We start from the raw sequence: 18,799 nt of genomic DNA, 5'->3' as shown, positions 1-18,799 counted from the left end.
TCTGGGTTTAAATCCTCCCCCTTCAGATCTCTGCTTCCGCCCCAGGTCCTGAAGAGAGGCTCTCCCAACTTCCCTGAGTAGGTCAGACCTGCCTGTCAGCGTTTCGTGACACCATCACGCTCGTCGGAGCTGCAAATCTGCCCTTACCTGCTCGATTCTTTGATGGACATTCACCTCCCCCATTAGAATGTAAATTCCACCGGACAGAAATTGTGTCTTTTTCCCCCCCTTGAGTATTTAGGGCAGTTGTGGGGTTCAAAAATAGCTGTTGGATGATTAAATAATGAACAGGTCGGAACCTCTTGTTGACAGTTTTGACACATGTAGGGAAGGTGGGGTTAAAGGATAAAAGGAAAACAAAAAAAAGGAAAAGGAAATTCCCCAGATTCAAGGTTTTTTGGCTTTTTGCTTTTTTGAGATCCACCCCCCTCCCAGAGTGATCCCAAATATATCTTACCTCAAAATGATTCCTGGGTTCAGGCCTCATGAGACAGTTAGAGAACCTTCCAGAATTGGCTCCTGCTTGATATCCTTCAGGCTAATCCATAAGTATCCCCTGAACATTTACATAGTAGATGCAGTCAGGATGTAAAATGAAGAGTATGACCCAGTCCCTGGCTTCACAGAGCTCCAGTGTGATAAGATTCCAGCCCAACAAGATAGCCCAGTGGGAAATTCCAAGGTTTTAAAAACAGACAGACCTGGCTTTGCAACCTGGCACTATTGTGTGACTTGGCAAAACCTCTGAGAACTCAGTTTTTCCTACCTAAATATAGGTAACGACTAGGGCTGTTTGAAAGTCAAATGAGGTGTGGTACATAGTTCATCTGGGTCTTAGTACGTACCTTTTGGGCATCATGACCGGCCCAAGCAGTCATGCTTATGTGAGTCCAGAAGAGTGTTTTCTGCTGGGTGGCCCAGAAATGCTTCTCTGAAGAGAAGGGCTTAAGCCAGACAAGAGGAAAGAAGGTGGCATGCATTTGCCCACTTTCTCTGGCTGCCCACAGTTTGAAACTTCCGAATACTTTTGGGGAATTCCCAACGTGTAGGCCTTGATGGGATACTGGCCACCCCCTGTCACAAAGCCCTGAAACGTGCTCTCCCAGACTTGTCGGCTCTAGGGGTATGTGGTCATTATCTTTGCCAGTTGAGAGCTCCAACTGGGACTTTGAATGTGGAGCAAGTCACAGAGAAGCTGGGGCAGTTGAGAATTCGTTTCTGCGGTAATTGTGACAGCGGAGCCAGCAGCAGCCTCTAGTGTCTGGAGGAGGAAATGTCGGTCTCAGAGCCTAGGTGGGAAGAAGCCTCATTGCAGCCCCCTGTTCTGTAGGGAACTGGGCGGGGTCTTTTAGGCAGGCTGTCCTGTGCCCTGACCTTGACTATGGTACTGGATGCTCAGCTTTTCTTGCTGCCTACCTATTCACGGAATCTTATCTGGCAGCCCTTGTGTTAATTCTGTGTGCTACCCAGTGTCTCTCCAATGTGTGTGCGGGAAGGTGGGGGGGGGGGTGCCTTTTTCCTTTATTTTAATTTGCCAGAGCTAATTTCTGCTGTTTACAGTGAGAGTCTTGACTGACTGGCCTTAGTATAAGAGGAAGGAATAGGTTAGGTCACTCCAAAATCTTCCAAATCTCTTTCTTCTTACTTCTCCTATCTCAACAGACGTTTGTCTAGCACCTACTGTATATGTGATTTTATATTAAGAATTAGGAAAACAAAGGGGTTTACGTTCCAGTCCTTGTACTCCAGGGGGTAAAAATCTAGTTGAGACATTGACAAATGACAACCAAGGGAAATTATATCAAACACATGTAGCAATCAAAGGGTTAATTTCATTTGTTCACAAGAAAAATCAAATACTGCAGTTTTTTAAATGGGCAAAAGGCACAGACAAGAGTTTATAGAAGAGAAGATATTGATTTTTAAACATATGAAAATATATGAAAAGATCCTCGACCTTATTCATAGCAAGAGAGTTATAAGGAAAGTGGCAATAAAATACTTTGTTTCACTTATCAGATGATGGACAAAGATCAAAATGTTTTATACATTGGGTGGGCAAGGCTCTAGAGCACAGGCATGCTAGTACATTGGTTGTGGGAGAGCAATATTGTGGGTATCAAAGTTAAAAGTTCAGAGCCTTTGACCCAGCGGTTCTGATTCTGATACATATGGGCAAAGAAGTATGTACAAGGATTCCAGAATTTGTTTCCAAAGTAAAGAATTGGAAACAACTGAAATTCTCACCAGTAGCAGCCTGGTGAAACAAGCAAGGGAACACTGCCTAGAAGAATAGTGCATTGTTACATTGTTACCAAAAAGAAGGAGGAACCTCTTTATGGACTGTTAAGGACCATCTTCAGGATTTTTTGCTAAATGAAAAGAGGGTAAGACAAAGTGTATATATGTAAGTTTGTGTACGGTAGTCCCCCTGATCCACGGTTTCAGTTGCCCACAGTCAACTACAGTCTGGAAGCAGATCCTCCTTCTGATGTGCCATCAGAAAGTCAGTAGTAGGAGCACCTGGTGGCTCAGTGGGTTAAAGCCTCTGCCTTCAGCTCAAGTCTTGATCCCAGGGTCCTGGGATTGAGCCCCACATCGGGATCTCTGCTCAGCGGGGAGCCTGCTTCCTCCTCTCTCTCTCTCTCTGCCTGCCTCTCTGCCTACTTGGGATCTCTGTCTGTCAAATAAATAAATAAAATCTTAAAAAAAAAAAAAGCCAGTAGTAGCCGAACACTACATCACAATACCTACAGCATTCACATCGCTTTATCTCATCCTGTAGGTATTTAAGCATCCACATCATCATGAGAAGGAGGGGAGTATAGCACAAGATAGTTTGAGAGAGACCTCATTGGCTTAACTTTTGTTACAGCGTATTATTAGACTCATTTTATTTTATTATTATTGTTAACCTCTTACTGTGCCTAATTTACAAAGTAAATTTATCATAGGGATGCATGTGTAGCAAAAGACATAATATATATGGAGTCTAGTACTATCCCTGGTTTCAGGCATCCGTGGGGGTCTTGAACATATGTCTTGAACATACTGCATACACATTAACATATGTAGATGTCTCTGGAAAGAAACACGAACAAAAAAGTTAATAGTGGAGGCTGTCGAGAGCAGAACAAAAGAAGGGGACTTATTTTCACTTATAGCCTTATTTTTGCTGTTTGGAAATCTTTTTTGTGCCTTTTCAATTTGGAAGCATGTTCACATAATAACTTTGACTATATACAGCATTTTTCCAAATCTAGCTGGAGAAATGAGATATTGGCAAGAAGCTGAGTGCCCGCATACAAGGCAGTCCATGCCAAGCACCGAATGAGTGATAGAGACAGACAGAAGGTGCTGGGAGACTCTCGAGCAGGGAGCTTCCCAGGGCTGGATGGTTCTGGGTGACTGTGATCTAAGCTGGAAGGAATGGCAATACCGAGACAAGCAGGGAGAGGTGGCGTTCCAGAGGGAGGGACTGGTGAGAACGCAGCTTTGGAGGCAGGCATGTTCCCGACACACCAGAGATGAAGGAATAAATGTGTTGGGTGAAATCCAAGTTGGGAATCTGTCTCTTGTGTCTGCCTGCAGGAGGTAATTGTACCCTGAAGCATCAGGGATGAAAGCATTCCCTGCACTGAGGGAGTCCCAGGGAGCCAGGCTGGGTGGCGCTCCTGGCTGCCTCTTGGAGGGCTGGGTTGCCACCTCCCCACACCCACACCTAGTGTAACCGAGACCTGCCAGTGCTGCCAGCAGAGTTGCTAGCTGGGAAGGCCTTGCAGGGTTTGAGATGGCCACATAACTGCCCAGGGTGGGCAGGCGGGCTGGTGCAGCAGACAGAAGGGGTGCCGGGCCCCCCCACTGGATGCCCAGACATCCTGACAGGTGAAGACCTCACATCATTTTTGCCTCTCCCAAGCCCTTACCTCACTTTCTATGAGATGTTGGGGGCCGGGGGCCCTTTCCAGAGGATACTGATAGCCCCCAAACCTGTCCTCAAAGATGCTTCTGCCCTCACTCGGTCCCAGAAGCTGTTTATCTGCAACCCCCCTCCCCTGTGCCCTCCACCCCAGCGCCTGGGCAAGGGAGTGTCAGGCATCACTCCCTCCTTGCCTTTGAGGTGCCTGAGTCACTGTCTGGGCATTAGAGAACTGGCAGGTTCAGAGAGTGGCGTCTGGAGGGGTGCCTGGAACCGCTGAGGCAGGAGTGGGAAGGGCATGTGAGGGAGGGGAGGACCGCAGCGGAAGTTTCTGTCCAGGCTGACCTGGGTTCGAATCCCAACTCCTCCATTCATAACTGAGTAACCTTGGGGAAATGCTGTGACTTCTCTGAGCCGCAGTCTCCTCTTCTGCAGAAGAGCCATTCATTCAGCAAGTCTGACAAATATTCAACACACGTGTTGCCTAATATGTTCATCCAGCAACATTCTAGGTGCAGCGACCAGAACAAACTTTGTTCCCCTGAAGTTTCCAGTCCAGTACGTATCACTGTATTTACCTTAGGATTAAACAAGGTGATATGGGTACAGGGCCTAGGACATAGTAGGTACTCAATAAATGATGGCGTTTCTTGGGATTTAAAGGGCTTCCAAATGACCCTTCTCTTCTTCCCACGTTTGAAACCAGCTGAGAGAGAGAAAGACAAAGGAATCAAGTAGAGATTTGAAAGTCACCCCTTTTGGGATGGGGTGGGCGGTGGATTTGAGGGTACAGCGGAGCTCCTCAGCCAAAATGGGCTTCTAAATACTCCCACTGAATTCAAAGATTCCCACCACCGCCACACACACACATACATACACAAAACTGCAGGCCTCTCTGCCTGGGACAGAGCGACACCTGTAAGCTTAAATCCTAGAAGAGGAGTTGAGAATACTTGCTGTTCCTGGGCAGGTAATTACAAAACGGAAGGAGCAAACTGCTGTGCTGGGCGTGCCCATTTTCTCCCCTAGGACTCACCCTCGCCCTCCTGTGGATTCCCCTCCATCCTCTGCTGACTACAGAGTAATTATTAGGACAAGACAGGGACAGGCGATGGGGTCTAGGAATCTCTCCTTTTCCTATTTGATCCACCAAAGGCCCTGAATGCTAGACCCGGTGTAGGTATGTGTTTGCTCTGAGATCCATTTCCCCCACCTTCCCGGCCTTTCTCTTGGTATCCCACTTGCTGCCCTTCCTAGTACCTAGGCTCCCTTGCCGACTAGCTCCCGTCTGAGTTCAGAGAATGGGAGCCGCTAGCCGGAGATTGAGGGTGGGAGGAAGGAGAAGCCAGAGTTTTCCTCTCCCTCGCTCTAAATCAGAGGGCACCTCCGGCAGAGGCTGTGGACCCTGCCAGATGTCCCTCCCTCCTTGACGCCTCCTGCCCCCTCCGGGGGCTCTGCTGTGGCTCCAGCTCCCACCTGGCATCCCAGCTCCAAGGGTCTGGCTTCACCGTCTCATCCCTTGGCTCCTCCAGCACCACGGTGGGGGGTTGGGGGGCTGGTCTTGCTGGTGCTGCTGACATTTCTGTTGCCTTCCCAGCCTCCCGTCCTCGGAAAGGGAAAGCATGAGAAGGACAGAGCTGAGGGCAATGCTGAGCATTGAATCTCTTGGGGGTGGGGGGCGGGGGGTTGCTCTAGTTTCAATCCCTCCAGTGGTTAAATCATCCTCCAGCCCACCAGAGGCTACAGAAAATCCATATATAAGGATTTTAGGGCCAGCCATCTGGTTGGAAGTGGGGGCTTGGAAGCTGTGCTTGCATAGCCCGAAGCATGGGATTGAAATAAGGGTCAATTGTCATTATCAAAAAGTGGTGAGTATTGATGGAGATGCCAGCCATTTCCCCATCATTGCTGCCACTGTGCCACTGCTCTGCCTTAATGCCAGCTTCTGGACTCTCTATACCCAAACCTCCTGCCTGAAGGAGACAAACAGCCAATCTGTGGGGTGGAGTTGGTGAGCACCTGCGCTGGCAGATGGCTGGAAGGCGCACTTGATACCCTCCTGGGTGAAAGCCACGCTCTTGTTGCAGCCCTGGGTGCCTGGGACCAACTTCACTCCCCTCCTGCCCTGGGGTTTGGGGGTTTCGCTGTTGATGCTGCAGCCTAAGTGGGTGCCACCCAGACGTGCAGGGGAGTTCCTGTGTTGTGGGGTGAAGGCTTCGGCAATGGCAGAATGAAGCCAGTGCCTGCCTTTCCCCACTTTTATTTCCTCTCCTGCCCCCTCACCCAAGGGCTGATTCTAAGTTTATTCAGCTGCATGTTCCCTAGGGTGAATTCTGCCTCCTTCTCTGCTGTATTCTCCTGGATCCCTGTTCTTCCTGGAATCACATGCTTTAATAAAATCTGGAACCAGATCTGGTTTCTGGGGCACCCAGGCTGAGATGCCAGCCTTCCTGTCTCCCTTGAAGGAGAAACCCCTGCTCCGCAAATTTTCCCAAGAGAAAAAGACACTTTTGCGAGATGGTGAGGATACAGCACTTTATTTAGGACAGACACACAGGATTCTGCTAGTATTCACCCCCCCCCCCCCCAGACACTATCCATCTAATCCTTCTCCAGGGCAGCCATATCCTCCCGGGCCTCCGAGAACTCCCTCTCCTCCATGCCCTCACCCACGTACCAGTGCACAAAGGCCCTCTTGGCGTACATCAGGTCGAACTTGTGGTCCAGGCGGGCCCAGGCCTCGGCGATGGCGGTCGTGTTGCTCAGCATGCACACGGCGCGCTGCACCTTGGCCAGGTCGCCCCCGGGCACCACGGTGGGGGGCTGGTAGTTGATCCCGACCTTGAAGCCCGTGGGGCACCAGTCCACGAACTGAATACTGCGCTTGGTCTTGATGGCGGCGATGGCGGCGTTGACGTCCTTGGGCACCACGTCGCCCCGGTACAGCAGGCAGCAGGCCATGTACTTGCCGTGGCGGGGGTCACACTTGACCATCTGGTTGGCAGGCTCGAAGCAGGCGTTGGTGATCTCTGCCACCGACAGCTGCTCGTGGTAGGCCTTCTCCGCAGAGATGACCGGCGCGTAGGTGGCCAGAGGGAAGTGGATGCGGGGGTAGGGCACCAGGTTGGTCTGGAACTCCGTCAGGTCCACGTTGAGGGCCCCGTCGAAGCGCAGGGAGGCCGTGATGGAGGACACGATCTGGCTGATGAGCCGGTTGAGGTTGGTGTAGGTGGGGCGCTCGATGTCCAGGTTGCGACGGCAGATGTCGTAGATGGCCTCGTTGTCCACCATGAAGGCACAGTCCGAGTGCTCCAGGGTGGTGTGGGTGGTCAGGATGGAGTTGTAGGGCTCCACCACGGCCGTGGACACCTGGGGCGTGGGGTAGATGGAGAACTCCAGCTTGGATTTCTTGCCATAGTCAACCGAGAGCCGCTCCATCAGGAGAGAGGTGAAGCCCGAGCTGGTGCCCCCTCCGAAGCTGTGGAAGACCAGGAAGCCTTGGAGTCCTGTGCACTGCTCAGCCTAAAAAGTGGGCTGCGAAGGGAAATATGGGATACGAAGCAGAGTGAAGGAAAAGGAAAAAAGCCAACTGTTTCAAATTCCCCAAAACTTTCCTTAAATCCTTTCCAAGAGCAAAGCAGGTCCTCATAGGGAAGACCCATTCTCTCTACTCTTGTTTTTCCTCCTCTCTAAACCCTCTTGAGGTCTCTAAGACACAGCTCTCTACAATCTTATGATATGGTCATTTTTGTCCTCATAACATCAAAACCCATCCAGCTCCATACGTGCTTTCTCCTGACTTAATTTCCCATGTTTCTGGAGAGCTTCCCTACTAAAGTCAACAATCCAGAAACCTGATCCCCATCCTTGATGGAGGCCAAACCCAATCACAGATACGTGGCTCAGGATTATTTGGATCCCTTTTTATCACAGGGCCCTCTCCCCACATCCCTGCAACACAAGGCGAGACTCTGGGAATGCCTACAGACCTCCACAGTTAGGCCAGACAGCTCATAGTCATGTTTACCCCTGTCACCACTCTGCCCAGCCTCGGGCCAGTTGCTATAGGAGGTAAAGAAGACACCCAGCTCCAGGCCAGAGCATACCCTCTGCCTCCCCTGATCCATATGCAGGGCTCCCCCTCACTGGTTCTGATCCTATATCTTTTAAAACTCATCCATAAATAAAATAAAGCAAAATAAAACTCACCCAGAAGGTTCTCTTCCTGTCTGGTGTCCAGACTTCCTCACTGCAGGAATCTAGATTCCTGCTTCCCCAGCCCCCCGCCACCACTCACAAGCTTCCGAATTTGGTCCAGTACCAGGTCGATGAGCTCCTTTCCAATGGTGTAGTGACCTCAAGCATAGTTATCGGCAGTGTCTTCCTTGCTGGTGATGAGCTGTTCTGGATGGAAGAGCTGGCGGTATGTGCCCGTCTGAACTTCATCTGCAATGGGCAGAGTTTTAGACACCCCCTACCCCTTGCAGCCTGACTCCCCGAGTTACCCAGAAAGGGCAGGGCCACCAGACCCCTAGTCCTACCCTAGAGGAGCTCCATTCATGCAGGTGTTATGGCCCTTGACTTTGAGTGTTCATCAATGAAAAGGAAAGGGTTACAAAGTGACCCTGAGACTTGGGCTGAGTGGCAGCGGATCTGTGGTTTAACTGGCTGCCGGTCCTGTGAGCTACAAATTCGAGAGCTCCAGGCATGGAGAGGGAATTGCTGTGGTGCCCAGGACAAGGTGACACACGTGACAGAGATGGATGGTCACTCACCAATCATCGTGGGCTCCAGATACACAAACACAGCCCGGGACACATGCTTCCCAGCCCTGGTTTCACTAAAGAAGTTGTTGAAGGAGTTGTCCCCTCCACCGATGGTCTTGTCGCTGGGCATCTGTCGATCTGGTTGGATCCCGTGTTCCAAGCAGTAGAGCTCCCAGCACGCATTGCCAATTTGCACACTGGCCTGCCCCACATGGACTGAGATGCACTCACACTGAGCAGGCCAAGTGCAGAGAACACTCTTAGCAAAGAGAAGCCTGTCGTGCCTGGACACCATTCCTGCCCAAAATCCTTTCTTGCATGGTTCTCTGGCTGAGGGCAAAGGTTCCTGCTCTCCTTGCCCCACCTCCTGTGTCTAAGGATTTATTGGTGGCCTTGAGGACCCACAGGCAGTGGCTCCAGGGGCCGGGCCAAAACCCTCAGAGGAAGCAGATGTGGGCAGTTAGTTCTAAGATTATAGAGTCTCACTCAGTGACTAAGCGTCTTAAGAGTGTTGAGGAGGTCAGATGAGTCCAGCAGAGCATAATAGTCCAATCCACTCGTGTTCAGAAAGAAATGAAGGGCCATGGGTGAGAGAAGCAGGATCCAAGTGAGGCTTCAGGGATCAGAAGCAAGGGAGAGGCTTTGAAAGCAGGAAGAACTCTAGATTCATGTTACAGCTGAAAGGCCAGCAAGGAAGGGAAGAATGGGCCTGGAATGGCAGGAGATAGGCTGTTCCCTCCTCTCTTGGGTGTGCTAATTCTGGAGTGCAATGGAGTGGAGTGGAGAAGGTCTTCCCCACATGATTCCAGGCTGGTGGTCAAAGAACGCTTGGCCCCTAAAGCAGGACTGGGATGAACTGCTTGGTCCTGGAAATCAGAAAGTTCAATGCCCTTCCAGAGGAGCCTCATGAGAATCAAGAAAGCTGGACCCTCTTGCTTCATCAAACATTCTGGGCCTCTTCTCTCTGCCTGATGTGTTGACACTGGAGATACAGAGCACCTCATGCACGGTCCGCGCCCTCCAGCAGCCCACTGGGCGGGGCTTCCACACGTTAACAGATGTGGGGCAGCATAGTAAGTGGGATACCAGAATAAGTCTTTTTGCTCTGCTTGAGAAATAATTACCACAGACCTTGAAAACAAGATGAGCACTTCCATCAGCTTTCCCCAAGCTTGAAGGCTTAACCTTGTAGAGGGTGTGAAGAAATGGGAATTCTTAAACAGCTGCTCGAAGCCTAAATTGATGCATCTCTTTTGGAGAAAAAAAATGGGCAAGATCTAGGGGTGCTGATGGCGGTCTTGCGCTAGAGAAGTTTTCACACAGGTGAACAAGGAGAGAAGCCGGAGAGCCACAGCCTCAGAAGCCGATTAAATGTCCTTCAACAGGAGAAGATGGACAAAGAGTGGCGCAGAAGTTGAAATGGATGAACTACAAGAAAGAATCTTACCAAAAAATTTTTTCCGGGAAAAAAAAAAAAAAAGGCAAATTAGGGAAGAATCATACAACAGGATACCATTTATAAAGATCTTTAACTCGTAAAATAATGTCATGCGTCATTTACAGATAAATTTATATTTTGCTATATATTCTGGTAGCATGTGTGTCTTACAAAAATAAAGAAAGCAAGGGAAAGTATTAACACTAAATTTGGAACAATGGTTCTCTCTGGGAGAAAAGGGCAGTGTATGCAGTTGGAGAGGGATTCTCTTTCTTAAGCCGGGTAGCAGGTGTTTATTATATTATTCTTTATACTTTCTTGCCTGGAATATTTCATAATTTTTAATGAGGATGCTGTCTCCATAAATTTAACACTTGCCTGGCTTTTAAAATATGATGCAAGAGCTTTGTCTGATAATTTTGAGAGGACCGGGATTAAATCATACATCGTCATACATCGTCATTACTTCTCTATTTGCCTTGAGCAAGACTGTTGACCCCTTTGTGGGTCTCCCTCCATCCCATGAATGGGGGCAATAATAAGAGTGCCCTCCTAGAATTACAATGAGGATTAAATGAAAGAAGGCATAGAAGTCGCCTAGCTCACTGCATGACACATATTGCGGCACCATACTTGTTTGGTCCCCTCACCAACTCCCATCCCCCACCCCTCCTGTCGTAGTAAGAGAAGGTAATGAATTAAGCTGGGGGGATTGCTTAGGAACACAAGGACTCCAGAAATCCTCATACCCCACAGGGAGGACTGACAGGGTTTACCAGTCTACTGGCAAGGCCAGCCCTGGCAGTTGCAACTTCCAGCCTCCCTGGGCTCTATCTACAAAGCCAGACACCATCTTGGCCCCCATGACTTCTGGCCCACACAAGGCGTCTCTGACCTCTTGGGTAAGCTTGAGATATTAGAAATGACGCCCCTTACTGTGGGGCAACAGGTTTGGGGCAAAGCACTCAACCCCTGGAATCACCTAGATTCAGCCTCAAACCCCATCCCTCTGTGACTTCAGACAAGTTCCTTCTCTTCAGCTGCTCCACTGCCCTTTCCTTGAATGTAAAACTAGTGTGATCTCGCACCTGGCAGGCTTTGTCATTACATCATTTCGTTCCCCTGTACTAAGCATTAATTAGGCGCCAGCTACTGTGCTAAGCACTCCGCATACATCATCCCGTTTCATCTTCACGACAACCCTGTAGGTAGGTCCTTTCATGACGCCATTTTGCACAAGAGGAAACTGACACTCAGGTTAAGCAAGTAGCTCAAGGTCATGAGCAAAACAAGTAATATTCGGAGTGGGAACAGCTTGGCTCCAACCATGCTCTTCACTGCTTTTCTATCCCTTCTGGTGGGGAGCCTGGCAAAAGATATCAAAGGAGCCCCACGCACAGCCAGCTCTCGATAAGAGGGAGCACACTCTCTTTCTCTCCGCTTCCTCCTCACTCTCTCTGTTGAAATAAGGGGTCAGATCAGATGCATTGGCTGGGCAGGGCTGCAAGGATGCGTCCCGACAGCCAGGAGAGGTAGGACCAGAGGGAGGCCAACGATGAATCTGCTGTGGGGCCCAGGGTTTGTAAAGTGCCTGTACTTCCTGTTCCAGCGCTGCTTACTCCATCCTCCCTACCCCTAGATCCAGAGCCTCTCAGCAGCCCTGCACCTGAGCAGAGACTCAGACCCACATCCTGGTTACCATCACTCTGTCCTCCACCCCTGCACGAGCTCTCACGTACCAGTACACTTTGGGGGGCACGCTCACATATGAAAGTTTCTTTCCATCTCCCCATCTCACCGTGCACACAGGAGCCCTGGGAACACCTGGAATCCTAGGGATCCCTCACACCACTCACCTGGGTCCACTAGGACCCTCACTAGCATGCCCAGCCCCCGACCCCTGTTCACCATGCTGCTTGGCTGGGTGCTGGCTTGGGTTGTCTGTCTGTCTGCTGCTCGATGAGAGGCAGATACAGGTCTGTGAGAGACCTACAGCCACCGGCCTCCTTATACTCTCCGGTCAGCTCTCAGCAGGGAAAATGTTGTTAGAAACTGCCCCAGGAGGGCAGGCCTGTTGACTTGGTTACCAAGTGCTGGGCTGGGCTCAAACAGGGCAGCAAGGTGGGTTGGGTAGGGGAGGGGATCGGCCGGTCCCCCCCCACAGGTCCCCCCACTGTGTACTGGGTACACAGGGTCTGCAGCTCACTCAGTCCCATTTCCTGGTGGCTCACTGGCGGGGGAGGATTCAGAAACCAAAGCCCCTGAGCTCCAGAGGCAAGGCCACCCTTAGGGCAGGTGAGGACTGGAAGTGGAATGTGGGTGGCGCTAAGAGAGTGCACTGAACCAGAAATAATGAGTCCTAGGGCAAGAGACCAAGCCTCAGGGCCTTCGGGATGGAAACTCAGAATATTATAGGACATAGGGAACTAGAGCTCAGTCTTAGGACCAGTTCTGGCATTTAAGGTCTTTTCCCACCTCAGTTTCCTTATATGTAGAATGGGGATAAGTGGTGTGGTGAGGATGAAAACAGATAAACAAAGAATGCTCAGTCCAGAACTGCTGTTGTTCTCCACAGGGAGAGAATGACCAGGAGCAGGGGCTCAGGGTTCCTCATCAGGGCCTCTCCCTATTCTAAGCAAGTGGCTGCCGGCCTACCCTGGCCTTACTTCTTCACAAGCGTCTCCCTATGACCTCAGGCAAACTTATGAAATACAAAAGTGACTCTGTCACATTCATATCCCATTTTGTGGCTCTTGAGGTGGCTACACCCCTTATCTCCTTTGAGTCCCTCAACAGCTTTGTGAGGTAAGCAAGGCGGGGCCTCCATTCCCCTGAGGGAGAAAAGGAAATGGAAGCCTCTTGCGTCTGGCCCAAGATCACATGGGGGCTCATTAGTGGTAGAATTAAAACCCACCTGGGACTCAGGCTCAGTGCTTCTCCCCTCTCCACAGCTATTTTCCTTCTCTAAGTAGCTGATGTTTGACAAAGGAAGGAAGGAAAAAGAAAGAAAGAAAGAAAGAAAGAAAGAAAGAAAAGAAGAAGCAGATGTTCGAACTGAGACTGAATGCTAAGGAGTCAACTATGACAACATCTGGATCATGGATCATAGTGCTCTAGATCAAGAGAACTGGTGAGGCTAAAGGAGCCAGTCTGGTGTGTTCAAGGAGAAGGAGAGAGGTGGGGAGGGAGCTATGCAAGATGAGAACACAGAGGTAAAAGAGTCTTGGAAGAATGGCTTCTATTACTAGGCAATGGGAGGGTATAAGCAAGCATCTTTGCCTACTTTGTGTTTAAGATAAATTATTGCTGATACTGCATGGAGGAAGCATTATAAGGGTAAGCAAGTCCAGGTGTTCAAAAGTAGAAGCAGGACAATAGTTAGAAGTCTACTTTTGGCATCCAGGAATGAGGGATGGTAGTTTGGAGTGGAGCAGGGATTGTAGGAAGTAGCCGGGTTCGAAATAAAGTTATAGGACATGTTAATGTGGGGTGTGCAGATCCACCTAACAGCCTTACTGTCCCCTGCCTCTATTTTGTCTTTACTGGTAGGGTCCTGAATTTGTATAGTTATTTAACCTTCCATTTGCTCAAGGAAGATGGCCTTTCTCAGACCTAGGTGTGAGTATAAATTCCTCTAAACCATTAATGGTAATTCCATTCCCTCCTTCCAACTACTGGTTTAGGCAAGGGGCTAGTAAGATATGAGGGAAGTCTACAAGGAGGCTCGAAAACAAGGATTTTCTCCCTGTGGGAGGAGACTGTGGGAGGACATCCATCTTTCCAACCTTAGTAACTGAGAACATGACACTTGGAGCTGCTGCAGTCATCTCGTGATCACAAGAGAAGATGCCACCAGCCATTGAGGATGTCAGAGCGGATAGCTGGAAATACTGGAGTTGTTGGTGACATCATTGAGTCAACTCTGGAACCGCCCTACACTCAGATTTCTTGCAGGATAATAAATATCCTCATTGTTGAAGCCTCTGTTAGTTAGGCTTTCCGTTATTTGCAGCCAAGAAAATTCTAAGCAAAAAAGAGAGGAAGGAGAAAGGAAAAGAGGAATGTAGGATGATTCTAGGTTTTTAACGTAAGCATGTGGGTAGAAGACTTGGAAGCCTTAGGACAGAAGCATTTTTGGCAGGGAGCAGGGTGAGAGTGGGACATTGGGAGTTTTACTTTGAATTTGTGATGTTTGAGATGTCTAACAGGCTTTTAAGTGCTAATGTCAAAAAAGCAAATAAGCACGTGAATCTGATATTCAGAGAAGTCCTAAAGAACATATGAATTTGCGACTTCTCAGCACATAGGTAATATTTCTTTCCATTCTATTCTTTCTCTTTGGTTTGTGAATGTATACACTCTAGTTCTATTCCTTTTTTAATGACCCTAAAATGTTACAGTAACTTTTTATTAAGGACATTTAATAATACATCCCAAAGTAGAGATAATATAATAAAACCCCATATACTCTACATTTACCTTCAAGAACAATTCCTCCTTTGGGGAGGAAAAGAGAGAGCTTGGGACTGAGCCTTGGGAAACACCCATTAGGGGTAAGCCATCAAAGACCACCAAGAAGGAATGGCTGGAAGCAAGAGAAAGGTGTGTCACTGAAGCAAGAAGAAAGTTTTTCAAGGAGAAAGGAAGGGTCAATTATCTCAAGCATTGTTGAGAGGCTGAAAAAGATGTAAAAATTTGACCTTTAGCTTTAGCCAGTTGGAAGTCACTAGAGATTTTGGCAAAAACATCTCAATAGAGAATGTGAACCAAGCCTGCAGAGACAGTGAAGAGGAGAGAAGACGTGTATATCTCCCTTTGGAAAGATGGTGCTGTGAGACAGAGGACAGCTGGTAGATACTCTAGTCTTAAAAAATGGAAGGATATGCACTAAGGCTCAGTTCCAACTTTCCCAGATGGAATCAGTGGAGACATTTTAAATTTTGAGGACCTTGTTGCATGGCTCCAAGACAGAGGGGAGACTCTGGGAAGAAGTTAGAAAAGATGGAGATAACAAAGGGCAAAGGGAAGAGGGAAAGAGATCCAAAGACAGAGTGGTCTGCAGGACACCCTTGTAAGGTAGACAGTCTAAGCAGTGATTCAATTGGAAAAATGAAGTGAGGAGCATCATCTTCTAGATTCTGTACATGTGTGTGAATGTCCAAGTTTTCAGGGTGCCTGCATGTCTCAGTTGGTTAAACGTCTGCCTTCAGCTCAGGTTGTGATCCCAGTGTCCTGGGATCGAGTCCTGCATCAGAGAGGAGTGTGTGTCTCCCTCTGCCCCTCTCCTCTGCTATGTCCTCTCACTTGTGCTCTCTCTCTTTCTCAATAAATAAATAAAATCTTTTTTTAAAATGTTCAAGTTTTCAATCTGGCAACATGGATTGCTGCCTGTACACCCACCCAGACATTATGGCTCTATTCAGGAGATACATACATACTCCAGGTCACGTGCACACATGCATGACTGTACACACATATAGTCCTCATATATATTCGGTCTTTGTGTAGGATAACTGGCTCACAGCTGCTAAAACCCTTGGAATTTCATTAAGTGTTGAGAGTGATAAAGATATCTTTTGTTGGGACGCCTGGGTGGTTCAGTGGGTTAAGCCTCTGCCTTTGGCCCAGGTGATGATCTCAGGGTCCTGGGATTGAGCACCGAGCACCAAGCCCCACCCCCCTCTCTGCTCATCAGGGAGCTTGCTCCCCCAGCCCCCCACCTGCCTCTCTGCCTACTTGTGTCTCTGTCTGTCAAATGAATAAACAAAAAAACATTTTTTAAAGATATCCTTTTTACGCTAATGAGGTGTCATTCGGAAAGCACCTAGGGTTGGGGGCAGGTGGCCAGTAGAGTCAACCAAGTGTTAGAGGGTTGGAACTGTCAGTCTCTTCTTCACCTCCAGGGAAGAGGTGCCCACCCAGAAAATGTAGAATAAGCTCACCTCAAGAGCGGGGAGAGGAGCTAGAGCAACCCCAGTGGTCCGTGATTCCATCCACCATGTCTATGTAATGAACCTCCATAAAAGCCCCAAAGGTTGGATTTTGGAGTTTCTAGATTGGTGAACATGTGAAAATAATGGGAGAATGGCATGCTTGGAAAAGGCATAGAAACTCCTTGTCCTTTCTCCACACCTTGCCCTATGCCTCTCTTCCATCTGGCCATTCCTGATTTGTATCCTTTTATAATAAACCAATGATACAGGAAGTGAAACATCTCTCTGAGTTCTGTCAGCAACTCTAGAAAATTAATCAAACCCAAGAGGAACTCATGGGCACCTCTAATTTATAGCCAGTTGATCAGAAGCCCAGGAAACAACAGGAGTACTGGAGAGGCAGTTGTATAGGACTGTACCCTCAGTTAGGGGAATCTGATGCTATCTCTGGGTAGGTAGTGGCAGAATTGAGTTAAATTGCTAAGACACCCTGCTAGTGTCTGAGCATTGCTTGGTGGTGTATGGGGAAGCCCACCCCCAGAGTTAACACCAGAACCTATTTAAGATATAAATAAACTCAAGGCATTGGCAGATTGCCTTCCTTCTAGAGACTCTAGAGGAGAATCTGTTCCTTGCCTTTTCTTCCTTCTAGAGGCTGCCCATATTCCTTGACTCATGGCTTCTTTCCACCTTGAAAGCCAATCATCACATCACTTTGACCTCTGCTTCTGACCTCTCCTTCCTTGACTCTGTCTCTCCTGTCGCCCTCTTCTACTTATAAAGACCTTTGTGGTTATACTGGGCCCACCCAGAAAATGGAGAATAAGCTCATCTCAAGACCTTCACCTTAGTCACATGTGCAGTGTTCTGCCACATAAGGTGACATAGTCACGGGGTTCAGGGATTAAAATGTGGACATTTTTGGGGGATGATTAATTCTGACTATCAGAGTTGCTAATTGGGAATGCAAGCCTGATATAGTCAGATCTTCCAATTCTTTTCAAGATAAGCTAGGAATCTAGGTTTTTATATGACTGTGCAGAAAAAGTTAATGCAGTTGGGACTGCCCCTTAGTTCTGCTGGTAAGATTACCTTAATGCCCTTGGCCTGCATTGAGAACTTGGCTCTTAGAGTGTCAGTCAGTCAATAGTTAAAGGACCAGGATGGTTTGTTGTGCCTAGACTGTGTGTATGAACAATGTGATTTGTGCTGTGGGGCACCTGGGCCACTCAGTCGGTTAAGTGCCTGACTCGATTTCAGTTTAGGTCACAATCTCAGGATTGTGAGATTGAGCTCCTCATTGGGCTCCATGCTGGGTGTGGAGTCTGCTTAGGATTCTCTCTCTATCCCCTTCTCTCTGCTCATCCCTCTTCTCTAAAATAAATAAAAGTCTTTTTAAAAAAGAAAATGGCTTATGCTGATCAGCTGCTTTTCTTCTAGGAGTCTGGAATTTGGGTACGTGCAAGGCAGAGGTGTCTATGTGACCAGCCCTCACAACAAGTCTTAGGTGCCGAGTCTCTAACAGGCTTCCTTGGGCAGAACTACTGCAGGGAAATGTTGCTCCTCTTCCATTTTGGAGGAAGAGAATGCTGTGGGAGCCCTCCCGGGAGGGAGAGGGCAAACATTCCTTCAGATTCAGCTCATGTCTTTCCCCCTTATGATCCAGCTGTGCAGCCTTCCTACATCACTAATAAACCTTAATAGTTTATTTAACAAGTAATAAACCTTAGCTAGGGGGTTATTTATCAACTTTATGCTGAGTCCTTCTAGTAAATCTCCTGACACGGGGGTGGTCTTGGGGATGCTCCAGAACGAAGGCAGTTCCTGCTTTTTCTCATATATTCTAACCGCTATGGGGATGAACACTGTGAGGGTCAAACAAAACAATTCAGAGAGGGAACTTGGCCTCCAGGCTGCCGATTTGCAACTTCTGGCTTCTTAGAGTTCTACCTTAATTTTATTCCCAACTCAGAAGTGAAACAATTCTTCTGACATACATTTAGCCAATGCTTACCCTGTGCTAAGCACTATGCTAGGATCTGGGGACACAAAGATGAATAAGATCCAATCCTTACCTGGAATGAGTCTGCAATTTCTAAGAAGGCCATGTACACAAATAACCGCAGCCTGGTGTGCTAGCGCACTAAAGCAAAGGAATGAGATGCTCCAAGAACCCATTCAGATGCTTACACGGCACTTTGCTGTGTATGTACACAGCCCCGAAGTTCATCTGGTCCTCACAATCTGAACTTATCCCTGTTTCACAGAGGAAGAACCTGAATCTGAAGGTCAAAGGAGTTTTAGGGTTTTGCTTGAAAGAGCTCAGGTCTTTTACCATACTCATTCTTCAGGGATTGGGGATACACAAGGGAAAAGGAGGGCCCGGGAAGGTCTGCAAGAGATTGTATGCTCTGTCATCACCAAGGGTCTTTGCTCTGTAGAGACCATGACCCCATTTCCCAAAGCAGCTTCACTATACGACCTTGCCCCTTTCCATGGTTATGAATGAGTCTTGTTCTCCCAACCATACAGCAAGTGCATAGGGAAGAGAGACCTTGTCATGCTTCACTGTGTTCCTTTCCATGCATTGCCCAGGTAAGGTGTCAATTAGCTATTTTGTTGGCAGGAAGTTGCCATTGTTAGTTATTTTAGCCTACTGTGTTGTCATGTCAGACAGTATAGTGGTCCAAGGAAACGCTATCATGGAGATGCAGGTGAATCATTTCCAAGGAACTAGACTGGG

At 48.4% G+C, this 18,799-nt stretch overlaps 1 pseudogene; it reads right to left on the bottom strand.

Annotated features, from left to right (window-relative positions):
- Positions 1-6,505: 6,505 nt before the first annotated feature.
- On the bottom strand, positions 6,506-8,995 carry LOC116597327 (annotated as a pseudogene).
- Between the last annotated feature and the right edge of the window lie 9,804 nt (positions 8,996-18,799).

The sequence above is a fragment of the Mustela erminea genome, chromosome 8 (assembly GCF_009829155.1).
Source record: "Mustela erminea isolate mMusErm1 chromosome 8, mMusErm1.Pri, whole genome shotgun sequence".
NCBI classification, from domain to species: domain Eukaryota; kingdom Metazoa; phylum Chordata; class Mammalia; order Carnivora; family Mustelidae; genus Mustela; species Mustela erminea.
Note: the sequence above shows the minus strand (reverse complement) of the source record. Positions and strands in the feature narration are given on the sequence as shown.